The 19,715-nt window shown below is 43.5% G+C and overlaps 1 protein-coding gene across 2 annotated transcripts in view; it reads left to right on the plus strand.

Moving 5' to 3' along the window:
• The window catches only part of Tmem116 (transmembrane protein 116), a 44,265-nt gene that overhangs the window by 3,948 nt on the left and 20,602 nt on the right, over positions 1–19,715 (plus strand). Inside the window, exons 2-3 of one of the 2 annotated variants that reach the window (XM_035443290.1) lie at positions 7,292–7,338; positions 8,146–8,209. The gene's annotated coding sequence lies outside the window, so the exon portion shown is untranslated. Of the gene's footprint in view, positions 1–7,291; positions 7,339–8,145; positions 8,210–10,799; positions 10,934–19,715 lie in introns of those variants that run through there. The other variant, XM_027414096.2, reaches the window with a different exon arrangement.

Raw genomic sequence — 19,715 nt, forward strand, 5'->3', positions numbered from 1 at the left:
TTAATTTTAAAGACTGAGCAGTAGACACTCATGCCTTTAATCCCAGCACTCAGGAGGCAGAGGCAGGTAGATCTTTTTAAGTTTGAGGCCAGTCTGGTCTACAAAGCAAGTTCCAGGACAACCAAAGCTACACAAAGAAACCCTGTCTCAAACCCTCTGCCCAAAATTTTAATTTTAAGAGGGAAAAATTGATTTTGAATACGTTAGCTCAAGTAGGCTGTAAGTAAAAGAGTGATGCCTTGGTCCTGAGAAGGGTGTGAAGGAGTGCAGTGAATTACCGGCTTACGTGTGGGAAGTAGAAACAGGTAATTCCTCAGAAGAAAGCTCACTGTAGGAGGGAGATTACTAAAAGGGAAAGATACAGAAATGGCTGCTTTAGACCCTCAGGTTAGGGGATGAGTACCTTGATGGGAGGAATTTCTCAAAATAGTAAGATAGCTTGAAGTTAGGAGAGTGTCTTGAAAACAAAATTGAAAATTTCTGTTTTGTCTTACAGTCCATAAGGACTTATTAAAAAAATTGAAAACCTTCAGGCCTGGTGTGGTGGCCCACGCCTCTAATCCCAGCACTCAGAAGGCAGAGGCAGGCGGATCACTGTAATTCAAGGCAGCCTGGTATTACAAAGCAAGTTCCAGGACAGCCAGGGCTCCACAGAGAAACCCTGAGTCTTTAAAAAAATAAAAATAAAAAAGATAAAAGCTCTTTGCCTTCCTTGAAACTCCTTGCCATGAGACTTAAGTGGAGGAAGAAACAAATGAGCAGGCTGAAGGGCAAGAGAAAAAAGATGAGGCAGTAAACTAGCTTGTCTACCCACGAAGGCTGAGGAGCAGAAGTAAGGGATGCTGAAGGCTGGGGCACTGGTACAAGTTGTTGGAGTGTGCTACCGTTGGTGTAAGTCTCAATGAACCTGCAACATCACCATCTATTTGCAGAGACCACCTGAGAGACTTGACTGCCTTCATTATACCAAAACAGTTCCACTGGTCCCCTGCCATTCTGGACTCTCTGCCTCACTAGTTCACTAGTTGCCAGTAAACCCCTCTCTCTTGCTGTCTCAGCTGAAGAATCAAAAAAAAAAAAAAAAAAAGAGCCAGGAGGTGGCGCATCTTTAGTACCAGCACTTGGGAGGAAGAGGCAGGTGGATCTCTGAGGTCAAGGCCATCCTGGTCTACAGAGCAAGTTCCAGGACAGGCTCCAAAGCTACATAGAGAAATCCTGCTTTGAACCCCCCTCCCAAAAATACATTGAAAACTCTTTATAAAATGTTGATTTTTTGACATTGCTCATTTCTGAGTATATGAATACTCTGGGTACACCCCATTAGAATGGTTATCCAGAAATGCTTTTCTGGTTGTGGTTAATATAGAAGTAGGCTTAACTTTTTTTTCTTTTTCGTGTGTGTGTGTGTGTGTGTGTGTGTGTGTGTGTGTGTGTGTGTGTGTGTATGAGAGAGATGTGCAGACGTGTGTATATGTATGCCTATTTGTGTGTGGATACATGGGGTGTGCATGAGGAGGCCTGAGGTTAAAATTAGCAGTCATTCATCTCTATCCTATTCAATGAAGCAAAGTCTCATTCAAACGTAGAGCTCAAAGCTATGGCCAATGCTAACCAGCTTGCTTTGTGGATTCCCTGTGTCCATCTGCTGAAACTACAGGCAGGCCAGCACTGCACACCTGGCATTTTAGGTGGATTCTGGGAATATGAACCTTGGTTATTAAAATTGTGTAGCACACTCTTTACCTACTAACCCTTCTCCTCAGCTCTAGAAGTAGACTTTTGTTTGTTTTTGGTGGGACAGTCTCACTATGTTGCCAGTAGTGAGAATATCCTGGAACTCAGTATGTAGACCTGGCTGACTTCAAACTCACAGAGAACCCAGAGATCTGCCTTCCTCTGTCTCTCAAATTCTGAGATTAAAGATATGTGCCACTACACCGAGGTAGAATTAGGTTTTGGAAGAAGTGAAGGAAGTGGATTAGTCGGAGGTGGCATATTGATACCTCTATTGTGAATTGCATTGCAAAAGTAATTGCTTTATTGCTTTGAGTGATGACCTGATGTGGAAAATATAAGGCTCACCCTAACTATTCCATGGAGGTAAAAAAAAAAAAAAAGGAGGGGTCATGCTAACAGATCCTATAATAAGTCTAAATGCAGAGGGTGGATTGCTGTAGTGGTATAAAGTTTTATCTCTCTTGGGAGGTTGTAGATACATTTTTGTGGTTCTACTGAAGTTTGGGGTTTGTAGTGTTTGTTCCACTGACTTTCCTAGTAGCTATGTGGCTGTGGAAACAAATGAGTTTGAAATGGGAATAATTGCAGTCATTGCTAATGTTTGGTTTTTTTGTTGCTCATGGTTGTGGTGGTTTGAATAAAAATGTCCCCCATGTGGTCATAGGATGTGCCACTTTTAGGAGGTGTGGTGTTGTTGGAAGAAGTGTGTCTCAGTCTATTTCTGCTGCATTCGGTTCCAGATGTAGAACTCTCAGCTACTTCTCTAGCGCTATATATGCCAGAGTGCTGCCATGTTTCCACCCATTGTGGCAATAGAAACCATGATTAAGACAGTGTTGGTTTGTTTTGTTTTTTGTAGGATTCTATTTTTTTTTGTTTTGTTTTGTTTTTCTAGACAGGGTTTCTCTGTGGCTTTGGAGGCTATCCTGGAACTAACTCTTGTAGACCAGGCTGGTCTCAAACTCACAGAGATCCACCTGCCTCTGCCTCCTGAGTGCTGGGACTAAAGGCGTGCACCACCACCTCCCCTCGAGGATTCTGTTTGTTGAAGTACCACTGTGGGAAAAATCCTGGTGCAGAATAACATTCACTGGTGAGGATGAGAACCCTGTTCACTGACTGGGTCTCATTCATATGGATTCAGAACCAGGAGGCAAGAAATGCACACAGATACCTTACAGTTTTGCCCACAGGTCAGGTGTACCCAGAATCCCCATGCTGTAAAGATTCCTGTGACCCCAGTGAAGGCTCCAGGAACCACAAAGCATGTCCTGGCCAAATTATATGGGTCCTGTTGGGAAACCAGGCTGATGTCTTCTAGGAGAGCATCCAGTTGTTAATGCACTGTGTCAAGGGAACAAACAGATTATGCCTGGTTTTTACCAGAGGCTGAAGCCAGGTATAGGCTCCTGGAAACAAGCCTGCTTGAGCCTATGGAAGGGAGGTGGCTGAAGAAATTGGCTTCTCACCTGTGTTACTAAAGCACATAGATGTAGATGGTAGCCAGAGTTTATTTGTGTAGGAAATGATGTTAATTGTAATACTAAGTCTAAGTGTTGTGGGTTGTTTGTTTTTGTTTTTTTGAGACAGGGTTTTTATAGGTACCCTGGCTGTCCTGGAACTCACTGTGTAGACCAGGCTAGCTTCAAACTCACAGAAATCTGCCAGCTTCTGCCCCTTGAGTACTGGGTTTAAGGTATAAGCCACCATGCCTGACAAAGCTTTTTGTTTCTTTGTTTTATGACAGGGTTTCTCTTGTAATAGTCCTGCCTGTTCTAGAACTCACTTTGTAGACCAGGCTGGTCTTGAACTCACTGAGATCTGCCTGCCTCTGCCTCCTAAGTGCCCCTCGCAAAGTTTATTTTTGTATCATGAAATTTCTTACCAGCTACTCTGTCCAAATCCCAGATATGCTCAATATTGTTATTCTGTCCAAAGAGAACATACTAGCCTGGTGTGACTTTTTAAATACCTCCGTGGGTAGTGGTTATGCATGCCTTTAATTCTAGCAGAGCCAGGCAGATCTCTGTGAGTTCAAGGTCAGCCTGGTCTACAGAGAGAGAGTTCCAGGACATCCAGGGCTACACAAAGAAACTCTGTCTTGAAAAAAAAATTGTGAAAAGGACTACATTGTTAGCATATATCTTAGTTAGCGTTTCTATTCCTGTGAAGGGACACCAGGACCACAGCAACTCCTATAAAGAAAACGTTTTTTAAGATTTATTTATTTATTTATTATGGATGCACTCTTTTGCCTGCATGTATTCTTGCACACCAGAAGAGGGCACCAGATCTCATTATAGATGGTTGTGAACCACCACGTGGTTGCTGGGAATTGAACTCAGGACCTCTGGAAGAGCAGCCAGTGCTCTTAATCTCTGAGCCATCTCTCCAGCCCCTAAAGAAAACATTTAATTGAGGTGGTCACTTGCAGTTTCAGAGATTTAATTTATTATCATCATGGCAGTACATGGGGCCTTGTAGGCAGACATGGTGCTGGCTACATCTTGCACAGAAGGCAGCAGGAAGTGGACTGTGACAGTGGGAGTAACTTGAGCATAGGAGAACTCAAACCCTACTGCCACAGTGACACACTTCTTCCAACAAGGCCACACCTCCTAATAGTGCCACTCCCTTTGGCAGCAATTTTCTTCCAAACCACCACATTCTGCACCCTGTGTGATTATGGGGGTCAACTACATTCAAAATACCACAACACAGATCTTTACATAGAAACCACTTAAAAGCTTGTTGTTATTACCACTGTAAATCCTTCAGGCAGGGTATTGTGGCTCATGTTTGTCATCTCAGAACCCTTTAGGTAGAGCAAGGTTGTTACAAATTCAGGGCCATCCTAGGCTGCATAGCATATTCAGGCTAGATAGGGCTGCTGTCAGAGTGAGATCCTATTTCAAAACAAGAACAGAAATGTCAACAACAACAAAACAACATATACACCTTTTACAAGTTAATGAATTCTTGTCATATGATCCATATGTAACATGCTGTGCCCATCATGGCCGTTGAAGGTACATGTACCTGCACTTGTGATAGAGCTTTTTAGAAAAAAGAATGGGACTGGGCTGAGGCAGCTGTCTGGCATGCACAAGCTCCTGGGTTCAATCTCAGAACCACACATGAAGATACACACAAATCAACAGCAGAGCTTAAACACAGAAGCAAAGACTGAATATGACTGATTTCATTGAGTTTGAGTTAACCTTGTAGTGAAAGAAGGCAAAGTTCTATTTCCAAAGGGAAAGTACACATGTGCATTAAGGTGTGCACATCCACATGCAAAGGCACATACAAGCATGGACACAGACACATACAGACACACATGTGCGTACACATATATGTATGTGTGTGCACACATGCATTTGTGCAGGAAGGTGGCATAGACGCTTTAGCAATATGCCAAAGGGAAAAGTTCTCTGAACAATCTGAGATTTGTCTTGAGAAACAGAAGAGTCTTTTGTTCAAGAGCATTCTCTTATCATCCAGTGACACTGTCATTAGTCTCCACACCCTCAGTAGGTAGACATGATTAGAGGCCTCCATATGTTCCCAAGACTTGATCTTTGGTGTGATGTCTCCCAGAACTTTGATTACTTGTTCAAGACAAGTTATTAAATGAAATCTTCCTCTTAAAAATGTCTGATCTTGGGTGGATGGGGTGGGGGTAGGTTGGAGGTGGGGGAGAAGGAATGGGGGTGGGGGGAGGGAGAGGGAGAGGGAAAGTATATGTGAAAATATTAATAATTTAATAAAAAAAGAAAAAAAAATGTCTGATCTTCCATGCTATACTATACTTTCAGTCTGATATGAACACCATTCATTTAAATTATTCCAGCCATGCAAGTATTTGTTACAATATTGAAGAGCTGGACAATGATCAGTGGTCAGCATACATGTATGACATTTGGCAGGCCCTGAGCTCAGTCCCCATAGTCCCCAGCACTTTGACACACAAGAGAGATGTTTGCTGAACACAATGAAAGTATAATTAAAGCAATGAGTGTTCGTGTGTTTGCTCTCCCCCAGACTCTGTCAGACTCCCCCCAAACACTGTCCACATGCTGTTCTATACATCATTGTACTATTCAGACTGTGTCTTGGTGCTTAAACCATTCCCCCACTGTGTTACAAGCTCCTGGAAGGCTTCATCTAGATTTTGTTTATCTTTGTGTCTCCCATAATACATTGATTTATACAAAATTGATTACACTTAAGTGTGCTGAGTAAATGGCATGATATAAAATAGTATTTAATATGTTAGTATTGAATATAACAAACATTAATAACCTCTTCTCTCACCAGGCAGTAATAATGATGATGATGATGATGGTGGTGGTGGTGGTGGTGGTGGTGGTGGTGGTGGTGGTGGTGGTGGTGTGGTGGTGGTGGTGGCAGTGGCTCGGTGGTGCATGCCTTTAATTCCAGCACTCAGGAGGCAGAGGCAGGCGAATCTCTGTGAGTTCGAGGCCAGCCTGGTCAGCATAGTGAGTTCCAGGACAGCCAGTTCTGTGAAGAGAAACCCTTCCTCAAAAAGCAAAACAAAACAAACCCCTAAAACCTATTCTTGATTTTCACTATTACTAAAAGTTTGTTGATTGAATGTGCCATCGTCTTTCTCTTCATTTTATCCCCAAAAAAGGATAAGTTTTAACAGGCCTCTGTTTACCCCATTTCCTTCTCTTCCTTATTTTCCTGTTGTACTCTCTTTTGCAACTTTATCTGCTTTTTTATTACTCCCTCCTCTTGCTCCTTCTTAAAATTTCTAATGTTGCTTTTTCTTTTTTTTTCTCTAATGTTTCTTACAACTTGGTTTCTCCTGTCACCTGCTGTTTCTATTTTTGTTCTTCTTGGCCCTTCTACCTCCTGCCCTAAGGTAGTAGGGGCAGGATTAGATGGGGTGGAGCCCAGCTGAGGCAGGGGTGGAGCTACCTGTTTGGAACCTGCCGGAGAAGGGCCTGGGCTGGAGGGTCGCTGGGACTGAAGTCCTTATGGCCCTCCCACTGGAGACGAGCCCTCTGGAAGGCAGATGGGACTCTGTAAGGTCAAAAGCTGGCTGTCCTTCCCCCTTTCCCTCCTTTCTTTGTACTCTCTGTTCTGGGTGTTACTCACAGTGGCTCTCTCCATACTAATAACTTTCCCCCTCTTCATTATTTCCCCTTTTTCCGTCTTTTTAGCTTTCTGTCAGTCAGCTTCACTTAGCATTCTCTTCCATGTTAAGGCTTCTTTCTGTCATCTGTTCTCCCTTAAACATCAGCCTTTCCTCTCTCTGTTATTTTGTTTTTGTAGCTTTCTCACCTTCTCTTTCTCCTTCATTCACTCCCCGCACATTGCTGTTTCTTCTAAAATTTGACTGTTTTATAAGGAGTTGGGTTGAGGGCAGCCAGGTCCTGCCTTCCCACAGGTCTGTTTAGATTTCACTCCTTCCCAGACCTGGAGTGGATTTGAAGGTCTGTGTTGAAAAGATGGTTAATAAACATTGAAACGGAAGTCAGCTTGAACACTAAATGTAAAAGATTGACTTTTCTCTTTTCTTTAGTTTTTTCCTGCAATACAGTGGATACAATTTGCCACGGCTACTCTGAGGTATGTTTTTTTTTTCAGTCTCATGTCACATGACTGTTGAAATCGCATGAGCAGACTGGAGAGCTGTGTAGCTTCCCACACCTTGCTCCCAAGAGTTGCATGTTACTTTTAGTTAGAAATTCTTTCTTATGTTGGTATTTTTTCACTGGGAAGACGGCTTAGTGAATAAAGCACTTGCTTCCTAAGCATGAGAAGCTGAGTTGGGATTCCAGGCATTCATATGAAAAGTCTGCCATGTTGTTACCTGCCTGTTGTCTCAGTCTTGGGAGACAGAGACTGAGGATCTTGGGGGCGGCTCCAGGTTCAGCAAGAGAGGCTGTCTAAAAATTAAGGTGGGAAGTGATAGAGGAAGACACTGACATTGACCTCTGGCCTTCCAGAGGTTACTGATGGGTCACCACATCTACACCCAGTGGAAGCAAGAATTCGAGCCATAAGAAACAGAGGTAGGGCACTCATTTGAAATAAGTGGACAGCCTGCGAGCAGGACTGGCGCAGACCAGCATCAGGCACTCACCTCAGCACTGCACGTTTTAAACTCTGGGAGGAAGGTGAACATGGTTGTTCACATCTAATCCCAGCACTTGGGGGGACTGAGGCCAGCCTGGTCTACACAGTGAGTTCTAGGCAATCAGAGGCTACAAAGTAAGAGAAATTGGAATGATACTAGACAAGGGTGGCATGAATATTCACAAAGCACTCTAAATTTTAAAATGTGTGGTATATTTTATATCAGTTATGCCAATGAATTATAAAAATGAGAGTCTTACCACTGTATTGTAATGGCCAATGATCTTTGTCTCTCAGTGTTATAGGTTCAAGTTCACTTATTACTTATACTGTGTTCCAGAACCCACAGACATCTGCAGAGGTAAGAGTCTCTTTCCATTGAGTTTGAACTGCTGGTGATTTAGCCTTTGACATAAGTGCCAGGAAAGCACCAACCTATGCACAGTGGGATAATTCTATGATTACCAATAAGTTCCTCATTATAATAGATGGGAATGTTTCCCTCTATCACAGAACTCCTTTTTCTTCTGGGCAGGACTGCAGCTGTAACCTTTGGTTTTTAGAGGTTAGCTATTAAGTATGGCTCTCTTTGTACTGTGAGTTGTTAAGGTTAGGGAAGCTGCTGTCTGAAGTCTGAGGCTTGTATTGACGTTAAGTGTGGTAAGGCCTTCCCTCTGGGTGAGCAGCTTTCTTTCTTTTTATCTTTCTTTCTCTCTCTCTCTCTCTCTCTCTCTCTCTCTCTCTCTCTCTCTCTCTCTCTCTCCAGAGTCTCTCTGTGTATCCCTGACTGTCCTGGAACTTACTCTGTAAAACAGGCTGGCCTCAAATTCAAGAGATGTACTTGCATCTACCTCCCAAGTGCTGGGATTAAAGATGTGAGACACCATGACTGGCTTAGGTAAGCTTTCTGATCTTGACTTGTCTGCTTGAAACACTTGTTTGTTGTCCTGTCCTCCTTAGCAATTACAGTTTCATTAAAAAAATACTTCATAAAAATAATCACACCGAAATGTTCAAGTTAAAAACTTTACTGTTGGGCAGGTTGAGATTCCACCTCAAAATAAAACACACACATACATACACACACACACACACACACACACACACACACACACACACACGCCAACTTGTGTGCTCAACCCACACACACACACTCATGAAGTGCTGGCAAGAGTGGTCTACGTGCCAGTTCAATACATACCTTAAAGAACAGGGAGCAATTATTGCTGTAATTAGGCTGAATGGCTCAGAATTAGCCACAGTGCTGTTTAATGTGTATGCTGGAGAGCTGCTGTCTAAAAAACCATGAAGAATGCAGTTTGGCCCATTTCACACTTGAGGAAACTACAGACATTCAAGATTAAGTTATCCACCAAGTAGCAGAGCTTTTCAGAAGACCAATCCCTCTGAATTAAACAAATATAGTATTTATTATAGTCTAGCTATATTCTCTTGGTGCTTTAAACCCTAAATATTTCTTTGACACAGTCTTGTTATGAATCCCAAGTAGTTTTGCTATAGTCCAGGTAGCTTCAAATTCTTGATTCTCTGCCTCTGTCTGCTGAGCACAACAATCACCAGCCTGTTCTGCCATTTCTGGTTAGTACATTTTTCATACTTCAAGTTAGCTTGTTAAATTCCACAGGGAAATCTGTAGAGAATAAGATACATTTAATTTATAGACCCACTTAGAAAGAACCACCATTTTATAGTATCTTACATCCATGAGCACTACATATTTCTTAGAATTTCTTTGGTGTGTCTCCATAAACATATTTCTTCTGTAGAATAATCAGAAAAGAGCTGGGTGTGGTGGTGCACTCCTTTAATCCCTGCACTCAGGAGACAGAAGCTAGTGGAAGCCAGTCTGGTTTACATGGTGAGACCCTGTCTCAAAAATTAACTAATAATAAAATAAAGTGGTAAAAAACTAATTGGGAACAGGGAGGCACAAAGATAATAAAAAGTAAGCAAGCAGACTGAGAGTGGCTCAGCGAGTAAGAGTGCATGCTGTGCAAGACTGAAGCCCTGAGTTCAAATTCTAGCACTCAGGTCAAAGGTGGGGCTTGGCCATGCACACCTGTGCCACAGTACTGTGTAGCTGGAGATAAGCTGCTGGCCATTCGTCTGTCACAGATTCAGTGAAAGACCCTGCTCAGAGGAAGAAGGTGGAGACTGGTAGAGCAGGAGCCCTTTTTCCCTCTCATGTCCATGCACAGGAGCATACTTCCTCCAATATGAGTTCATGTACATGCCATACTCATACAAATACATAAAAACCAAGAAAAGCCTGGCGTTGGTGGCACACGCCTTTAATCCCAGCACTCGGGAGGCAGAGGCAGGCGGATCTCTGTGAGTTCTAGGCCAGCCTGGTCTCCAGAGTGATTGCCAGGATAGGCCCCAAAGCTACACAGAGAAACTCTGTCTCAAAAAACCAACCAACCAAACAAACAAACAAACAAACAAAAACCAAGAAAATATTAAGACCTCATCAGTGTAGTAAGAAGGCAAAAGGTAGCATATATATCATACTGGCATTTCTCTCACTTTTTAAGTCCTCAACTATATCTGTAAACATGAGACTCATGACATCATTGTCTAATTCTAGAATATGGTGACTGAACACGCCTAGCATTTATGTTATAGCTCCACTGTAAACCTTTTACCTGTCCATTCTATCTGTGACCCTATAGCTGAGGAAGGAGTGTCCCTGTGGGTGAGAGTGCTGAGCTGTTCACAAGCCCTCTTACTCCAGGACTTTGAAGTAGCTGTGGTCACAGATACCTTCCTATCAGAAATCTTCCTTTACATTATCAATAGTCAAACAATGGCAGAAGCCCTGGCAGACTGACAGCAATTTTTTCTACTCAAAGCATAAAATGTAAAGATAATTTGTATGTTCTTTCTCCTAGCTATATCACTTACTGAATTAAGATTTTGTGGCTTTTGACAGACAAAATCACTCTTTTATCTGAGCTTTTCTGACCTGCTCCTGGGAATTTGCTGGCTCATACAGGGACTTCTCTATGGAACTTCAGCAGCCCACAAGGACAGCATATGCTATAACCTACAGACAGTCGGGGAGGTGAGCATTCCTAGACTCCGCCAACACTGTGCAAGTAAGGTACATTCAGATATAAGTACAATTCAGATCAAAGATGATCCATTGTGGAAATACAGACCCATTGTCCATTGTTATACTTTGATATAATAGTTTTATCACTTTTTATCTTAAAAGTAGCTACTGAGGCTGGGGGGTGGTGGCGCACACCTTTAATCCCAGCACTTGGGAGGCAGAGACAGGTGAGTTAGATGCCAGCCTGGTCTACAGAGTGAGTTCCAGGACAGCCAGGACTGCATAGAAAGACCTTGTTTCAAAAATAAAATGAGGGGGTGGGGAGATGAGAGAGGAGAGGAGAGAGAGGAGAGAAGAAAAAGAGAAGAGGAAAGCCACTGCCAGGCCTGTAAGATGGCTCAGTGGGAAAGGCACCTGTCACTAAGTCTGATGACCTGTCTTCAATATTAATAATAACAACCCAGGGAGTGGAGAGATGGCTCAGAGGTTAAGGGCACTGGTTGCTCTTCTAGAGTACTCAATTCCTAACACACACATGGCAGCTAACAACTGTCTGTAACTCCAAGATCTGACACTCCCACACAGTCAAACATGCAAGCAAAACACCAATGCAAATAAAATAAAAACATAAATTATTTTTAAAAACCTGGAGTCAGATATTAGGGGGGTGAAAGCTGAAAGATCAGAGTAGAGCAGCCAGGTCCACTAGAGCTCTTACCTCTGTGACTCTCAGCCCCAAAAGAGACTGAGTTCCTCACTCCACCATGCTTTATCACTTCCTGTCTGTACAGAACTACAGACCTCTATAGTTAACTAATGGCTAGCCCATTCCTCTGATCTTCAGGCAAGCTTTATTTGTAGAGTACAAACAAAATATCACCATAGTCATCCAACTTAGGAGATGGACAAAAGAGGATCTAGAGTTTTAGACCCATCTGGACTACACAGAAAAACCCTGTCTTAAAAAATAAGTCCAAAAAACCCAAAACAAAACATTACTGCTAATAGAATTTTTGAAAATTCAGGAAGATATAAAACAAAAATGTCATACACATAGTCATATAAATGTGTATAATACAAATCTTTCAAATTTTTTCTGAGGATATTTTTAAAATGTAAAAAATAGTAGATTAATGTTTTGTGATCATTTTTAGTCCTATTTTAACCATATTTCTATATACTCAAATATTTTTATAACTTTTGAAATGACTACATAGTTTTGTGCTGTGTGGCTATAATAAACATTCGGTTTTAAAGATACCACTGGTGATGGTGTAGGCTCACATCATGCCTTCCATGAAGTTTATCACAAGTTAAGTTGTACAACACTATCGATATGGGCTGCTGCTTCTGAATCTCTAAGAGTTGCAGTGTGAAAAAAAAGGAGATTAAGATGGACACTGCTTGGAATCTGTTACTTAAGGGGAAATGTCTTCTCTTTTACTAGGAAAGTAACACAAGTTAAGATGATATAATCAGAAAGGGATATTATCAAGAATATGAAATTTTGTAAGAAAATGTACAGTGGACCTCTTGTGGCAGGTCATAGTCAAAATGCAGATAGCCACAGTTTTTTTTAATTACCCTTGCAAAGTATTTCTAATATTTCATATATGCAATATAAGTAAACATCTTGTTTAGACTTGGAGGATCTCCAACATATCGTGTGTGTGTGTGTGTGTGTGTGTGTGTGTGTGTGTGTGTGTGTATTTGTGTGTGCACAGCCATATGTATCTGTTTGTGTGAATATATAAGCACAAATGTACATGTGTGTGCATATATATGCATATTCCCAATCTTAAAATATGCCAAATCTTTTGTTTTTTTCACAGAGATCGGCCTCCCTCTGTCTCCCAAATGCTGGGATTAAAGGCGTGCACCACCACTGCCCAGCAGATATCTCAAGTCTTAAACATTCCCAACTAGTTCAGACTAGATATGGGATACACAGCCTGTGACTCGTGACTGTTTTTTTGTTTTTGTTTTTTTGTTTTTTTGAGACAGGGTTTTTCTGTGTAGCTTTAAAGCCTATCCTGGCAGTTCTCTGGAGACCAGGCCAGCCTCTGCCTCCCTCTGCCACCAATGCCCGGCTTGTGACTGTTTTTTTTTTTTTTTTTTTTTTTTTTTAAGACTTTATTTATTATGTATATGGCATTCTGCCTGTACGTATGCCTGCACGCCAGAAGAGGGCACCAGATCTCATTACCGATGGTTGTGAGCCATCATGTGGTTGCTGGGAATTGAGCTCAGGACCTCTGGAAAAGCAGCCAGTGCTCTTAACCTCTGAGCCATCTCTCCAGCCCCTCGTGACTGGTATTTTAAAATCTGTGTATTTACATGTCACAGATCACAGAAGTTTTCAACTATTTTAGAGACATACTTTGCTCAGCCCTGCCAATAGTCTCACTAGTTAAGTAGAGTCAAGGCCATATTTTTTCAGATGAAGAACTATTATAGTCTTTGAAATTAAAAAAAATAAAAACCCCAAAAATCTTCATTGAAGGGACTGGGAGAATGGTTCAGTTGGCAAAGTGTCTGCCACTCAAGTATGAGGACCTGAAATTGGTCCCCAGTACCTATATAAAAGTTAATCCATTGTTGATGGGGTATAAAGACAGATGGATCTCTGGAACTTGCTAGTCAGTCAGCCTAAACTAATTGGTGAACCTCAGGACCCAGCAAGAGATTTTACCTCAGGAAATAACAGAGAACAGACATTGACTTCTGGCACCCACATACACATGTGCACACACTAAATGCATCTTGTGCGCGCGCGCGCGCGCGTGTGTGTGTGTGTGTGTGTGACTGTGTGTGTGTGACTGTGTGTGTTTCTGTGTGACTGTGTGTGTGTGTGTGACTGTGTGTGTTTCTGTGTGACTGTGTCTGTGTGTGTGTGACTGTGTGACTGTGTGTGTGTGTGTGTGTGTGACTGTGTGTGTTTCTGTGTGACTGTGTCCGTGTGTGTGACTGTGTGTGTTTCTGTGTGACTGTGTCTGTGTGTGTGAGTGTGTGTGTGTGTGTGTGTGTCTGTCTGTGTGTGTGTGACTGTGTGACTGTGTGACTGTGTGTGTTTCTGTGTGACTGTGTCTGTGTGTGTGACTGTGTGTGTTTCTGTGTGACTGTGTCTGTGTGTGTGTATGTGTGTCTGTCTGTGTGACTGTGTGTCTGTGTGTGTGTGTGTGTGTGTGTGACTGTGTGACTGTGTGTGTTTCTGTGTGACTGTGTCTGTGTGTGTGACTGTGTGTGTTTCTGTGTGACTGTGTCTGTGTGTGTGACTGTGTGTTTCTGTGTGACTGTGTGTGTGTGTGACTGTGTGTGTTTCTGTGTGACTGTGTCTGTGTGTGTGTGTGACTGTGTGACTGTGTGTGTTTCTGTGTGACTGTGTGACTGTGTGTGTGTGTGACCGTGTGTTTCTGTGTGTGTGACTGTGTGTGTTTCTGTGTGACTGTGTGACTGTGTGTGTGTGTGACCGTGTGTTTCTGTGTGTGTGACTGTGTGTGTTTCTGTGTGACTGTGTGACTGTGTGTGTGTGTGTGTGTGTGACTGTGTGTGTTTCTGTGTGACTGTGTCTGTGTGTGTGACTGTGTGTGTTTCTGTGTGACTGTGTGTGTTTCTGTGTGACTGTGTGACTGTGTGTGTGTGTGTGTGACCGTGTGTTTCTGTGTGTGTGACTGTGTGTGTGTGTGTGTGTGTGTGACTGTGTGTGTTTCTGTGTGACTGTGTGTGTTTCTGTGTGACTGTGTCTGTGTGTGTGACTGTGTGTGTTTCTGTGTGACTGTGTCTGTGTGTGTGACTGTGTGTGTTTCTGTGTGACTGTGTCTGTGTGTGTGAGTGTGTGTGTGTGTCTGTCTGTCTGTGTGACTGTGTGTGTGTGACTGTGTGACTGTGTGTTTCTGTGTGACTGTGTCTGTGTGTGTGACTGTGTGTGTTTCTGTGTGACTGTGTCTGTGTGTGTGTATGTGTGTCTGTCTGTGTGACTGTGTGTGTGTGTGTGTGACTGTGTGACTGTGTGTGTTTCTGTGTGACTGTGTGACTGTGTGTGTGTGTGTGACCGTGTGTTTCTGTGTGTGTGACTGTGTGTGTGTGTGTGTGTGTGTGTGACTGTGTGTGTTTCTGTGTGACTGTGTGTGTTTCTGTGTGACTGTGTCTGTGTGTGTGTGACTGTGTGACTGTGTGTGTTTCTGTGTGACTGTGTGTGTGTGTGACCGTGTGTTTCTGTGTGTGTGACTGTGTGTGTTTCTGTGTGACTGTGTGTGTTTCTGTGTGACTGTGTCTGTGTGTGTGTGTGACTGTGTGACTGTGTGTGTTTCTGTGTGACTGTGTGACTGTGTGTGTGTGTGACCGTGTGTTTCTGTGTGTGTGACTGTGTGTGTTTCTGTGTGACTGTGTGACTGTGTGTGTGTGTGTGTGTGTGACTGTGTGTGTTTCTGTGTGACTGTGTCTGTGTGTGTGACTGTGTGTGTTTCTGTGTGACTGTGTCTGTGTGTGTGAGTGTGTGTGTGTGTCTGTCTGTCTGTCTGTGTGACTGTGTGTGTGTGACTGTGTGACTGTGTGTGTTTCTGTGTGACTGTGTGACTGTGTGTGTGTGTGTGACCGTGTGTTTCTGTGTGTGTGACTGTGTGTGTGTGTGTGTGTGTGACTGTGTGTGTTTCTGTGTGACTGTGTGTGTTTCTGTGTGACTGTGTGTGTTTCTGTGTGACTGTGTCTGTGTGTGTGACTGTGTGTGTTTCTGTGTGACTGTGTCTGTGTGTGTGTGTGTGACTGTGTGACTGTGTGTGTTTCTGTGTGACTGTGTGTGTGTGTGACTGTGTGACTGTGTGTTTCTGTGTGACTGTGTCTGTGTGTGTGACTGTGTGTGTTTCTGTGTGACTGTGTGTGTGTGTGACTGTGTGACTGTGTGTGTTTCTGTGTGACTGTGTCTGTGTGTGTGACTGTGTGTGTTTCTGTGTGACTGTGTCTGTGTGTGTGTCTGTCTGTCTGTGTGACTGTGTGTGTGTGTGTGTGTGTGTGTGTATGTGTGTGTGTGTTCCTGTGTGACTGTGTCTGTGTGCTCTTGTAAGCATGTGCACATGCTATGGTGCATATGTGGAAGTCAGAGGACAACTTCAGAAGTTGGGTCTTACCTACCTTGATGGTTTTCTTACAAGAACATGGTGGCAGCAGAAATGTGTGCTCCAGGACAGGTTGTTCTCATAATGGCAGGAAATTATAATGTTGACACTCATCTGGCTTTCTTCCTTTCCTTCCTCCTTCCATCGCTGCCCATTTTCTTAGTGTTCTATTGTTGTGAAGAGATACTATGATCACGACAATTCCTATGAAAGAAAGCATTTAATTGGGTTCAGCTTACAGTACAGAGGTTTAGTTCATTATCAGCATGGCCGGACATGGCAACATGCAGGCAGACATGGTGTTGGAGAAGGAGCTGAGAGTTCCAAATCCAGATCCACCGAAGGCAGCAGATTTGGCTTGAGCATTGAGCATTTTTTTGTTTTAGTTTTTTTCAAAATGATTTCTCTGTGTTGCCTTGGCCATCCTGTTGTTAGACCCCCAGAAAACTCAGGTATCCGGGGTCCCAGCCCAGGACCAAGGTCACCCCAATCACCAGGCAGATTCGAACACTTGCTGCAAACTGCATGAGGTTTTATTGTTTTTTTTTTAACAAGCTAACCCCATGTTGGCTCGGTCTTTCACCCACCCGCCATGGCGGATGGCTAGCAAAGACAGCTTGAACTGGCTGCTGAGCGATCTTGTAGGGCAGCGTAAGGGGAGTGTCTAGGGGTATGCACAGGCTCAGAATTGGTGTGCCTCCAGGCTTGGCTAATTGGTTGTTATGGCCCATAGGCCCATAGGACCCAGGGTGGTTGCTATGCTCTGCATGTCATTGCTGTGCACTTGTCCGTAAAGCACACCCAGAGTTGTAAAGCATAGCACCACTAGCTAACTTCTGATTGGTTCCTTGCCACAAGGCAGGCATCTGACCTTAGTAACTAGGACAAGGTCAGACAAGCACGTGTTCAGCTGTAATGGCTGCGGAAATGGGGAGCTGGTCCCTTCACTGTAACTCCCTCTGTAGACTAGGCCTCCCTGGAACTCAGATATCCACCTGCCTCTGCTTACTGAGTGCTGGGATTAAAGTAATTCACCAGCACCGCCCATATATGATTTAGCATTTGAAACCTCAAAATCCACTCCCAGTGATACACTTCCTCCAACAAGGCCACACCTACTTTAACAAGGCCACATCTTTTAATAGGCCACTCCCTACAGGCCTTTGGGGGCCATTTGTTTGCTTGTCTTTTTTTTTTTTTCTTTTTTTCAAAATAGGGGTTCTATGTGTAGCCCTGGCTGTCCTGGAACTTGCAGTGTAGACCAGGCTGACCTTGAACTCACAGGGATCTGCCTGCCAAATCTACACTCAATTTCCACTTGCTTGAAACTGCTGCTTTTCCAGGAAAGCTATTGTTAGACCCCCGAAAACTCAAGTATCCGGGGTCCCAGGCCACGTTCTCGGTCACCCCAATCACCAGGCGGATTCGAGAGCTTGCTGCAAACTGCAAGAGGCTTTATTGTAATTTAATGAGCTAACCCCATGTTAGCTCGGGTCTTTCACCCACCCGCTAAGGCTGATGGCTAGCAAAAGATGGCTCCTAGGGGCTCCCGAGAGATCTTATAGGACAGCGTAAGGGGAGTGTCTAGGGGTACATACAGGCTCACGATTGGTGTGCCTCCAGGCTTGGAGGGCTTGCCCTGTGTTGATTGGTCAACTGGTTGTTATGGCCCATAGGCCCTCCCAGGGTGGTTGCTATGCTCTCTACATCATTGCTGTGCCCTTATCCGTAAAGCACACCCAGAGTCATAAAGCATAGCACCATCAGCTAACTTCTGATTGGTTCCTTGTCACGAGACAGGCATCTGACTTTCTAGTGACTAGGACAAGGTCATAGAAGCATGTGTTCGGCCGCTATGGCTGCCAAAAGGGAAGCTGGTCCCTTCACTATGTGATATGCCAAGAAGCTCAGTGGTTTCCAGACTTCATAATTTTGCAGAAGAATAAAATTAAATCCCTAGGACTTGATAAAATGTCCTCTACTTCTTGGTTTGGGTGAATTAAGAACATTTTAAAAAGCTGAGCAGTGGCACATGCCTTTAATTCCAGCACTGGGGAGGCAGAGGCAGGCAGATCTCTGTGAGTTCGAGGCCAGCTCAGTCTACAGAATGAGTTCCAGGACAACCAAAGCTACACAGAGAAACCCTGTCTTGAAAAACCAAAATGAAAAAAGTTACCATTTATGAAATAAATATCATTTGAGAAAAAAGAAACTTGGTAAAACTATAACCTAAAAGATAGTGATTCTTAGTACTGGGGAGATAGCTCAGTGGGTGGGAGCATTTGTTCTTCAGAGGATCAGGTTCCATTCTGAATACATACTGTGGCTTCCAACCTGTAACTCCTGCTCCAGGGGATTCAGCACTCTCTTCTGGCTTCCCAGGGATCAAATGCAAATGTGATACACACAGAGTGAAGGCAAAACACACATACACATAAAACAAAAATAAATTCTAAGGAAATAAATAGTAAACTTAGCCCTATCAGAAACCCATTATTATTTCGGATGTTTTTCTGTGTGTTCTTAGACCAGCTTAATTATCAGCCAGTGAATGTTGTTCTTGGGTGAGGCTGCTGAAACTCCAAGAAGCATCAGTTTTTCCATTGATTTTCTGTTTCTACCTGGTTGAACAAGGGGTAAAAATTAGACTTGTTCACCTTCTGTTTGCATAGCTTGATCATATGACCACTGTTTCTGAACCTGATTCAGGTAATGGAAGGCTTTCATGGAGCCCAGAGCTGTGAGGGAACAGGCTTGGCCAAGCTGGAGTACCTGAGGCCACTTCACAGAGCTGGAATACAGGAAGTCAACATTTACTCATGCCATTCTGGGTCTTACTAGGAAGTAAAGTGGCTCAGAAAACCAAGCCATCAGGAATAATTTTTTTTTTCTGAGACAGGGTTTCTCTGTGGCTTTGGAGGCTGTTCTGGAACTAGCTCTTGTAGACCAGGCTGGTCTCGAACTCACCGAGATCTACCTTCCACTGCCTCCCTAGTGCTGGGACTAAAGGCGTGCACCACCACTGCTCAGCAATGTCCAGTTTCTATTTCCTGAAAGAGCATGCTGGTCACATATTGTAGTGGTGTCAGTTTGGGTTGCAAATGACATGATGTTTTAGAGTTAAGGTTTAGAGTCTTCAGCCACATAGCCTGGGGAGGCAAAGGCAGGTGGATCGCTGAGTTCGGGCTAGCCTGGTCTAGAAAGTGAGTTCCAGGACAGCTAGGGCTACACAGAAAAACCCTCTCTCTCAAAAAAAAACAGAAATTAAATTTTTTAAAGATGTCTTCATAATGACATATAGCCACGTACTTTCTTTTTTTCCGTTTCTTTCTTTCTTTTTTTTTTTTTTTTTTTTTTGGTTTTTCGAGACAGGGTTCTCTGTGTAGCTTTGGAGCCTATCCTGGCACTCACTCTGGAGACCAGGCTGGCCTAGAACTCACAGAGATCCGCCTGCCTCTGCCTCCCGAGTGCTGGGATTAAAGGCGTGTGCCACCAACGCCCGGCTTTTCTTGGTTTTTATGTATTTGTATGAGTATGGCATGTATGTACATGAACTCATATTGGAGGAAGTATGCTCCTGTGCAGGGACATGAGGGGGGAAAAGGGCTCCTGCTCTACCAATCTCCACCTTCTTCCTCTGAGCAGGGTCTTTCACTGAATCTGTTACAGACGAATGGCCA

Source organism: Cricetulus griseus, chromosome 4, assembly GCF_003668045.3.
Source record: "Cricetulus griseus strain 17A/GY chromosome 4, alternate assembly CriGri-PICRH-1.0, whole genome shotgun sequence".
NCBI lineage: Eukaryota > Metazoa > Chordata > Mammalia > Rodentia > Cricetidae > Cricetulus > Cricetulus griseus.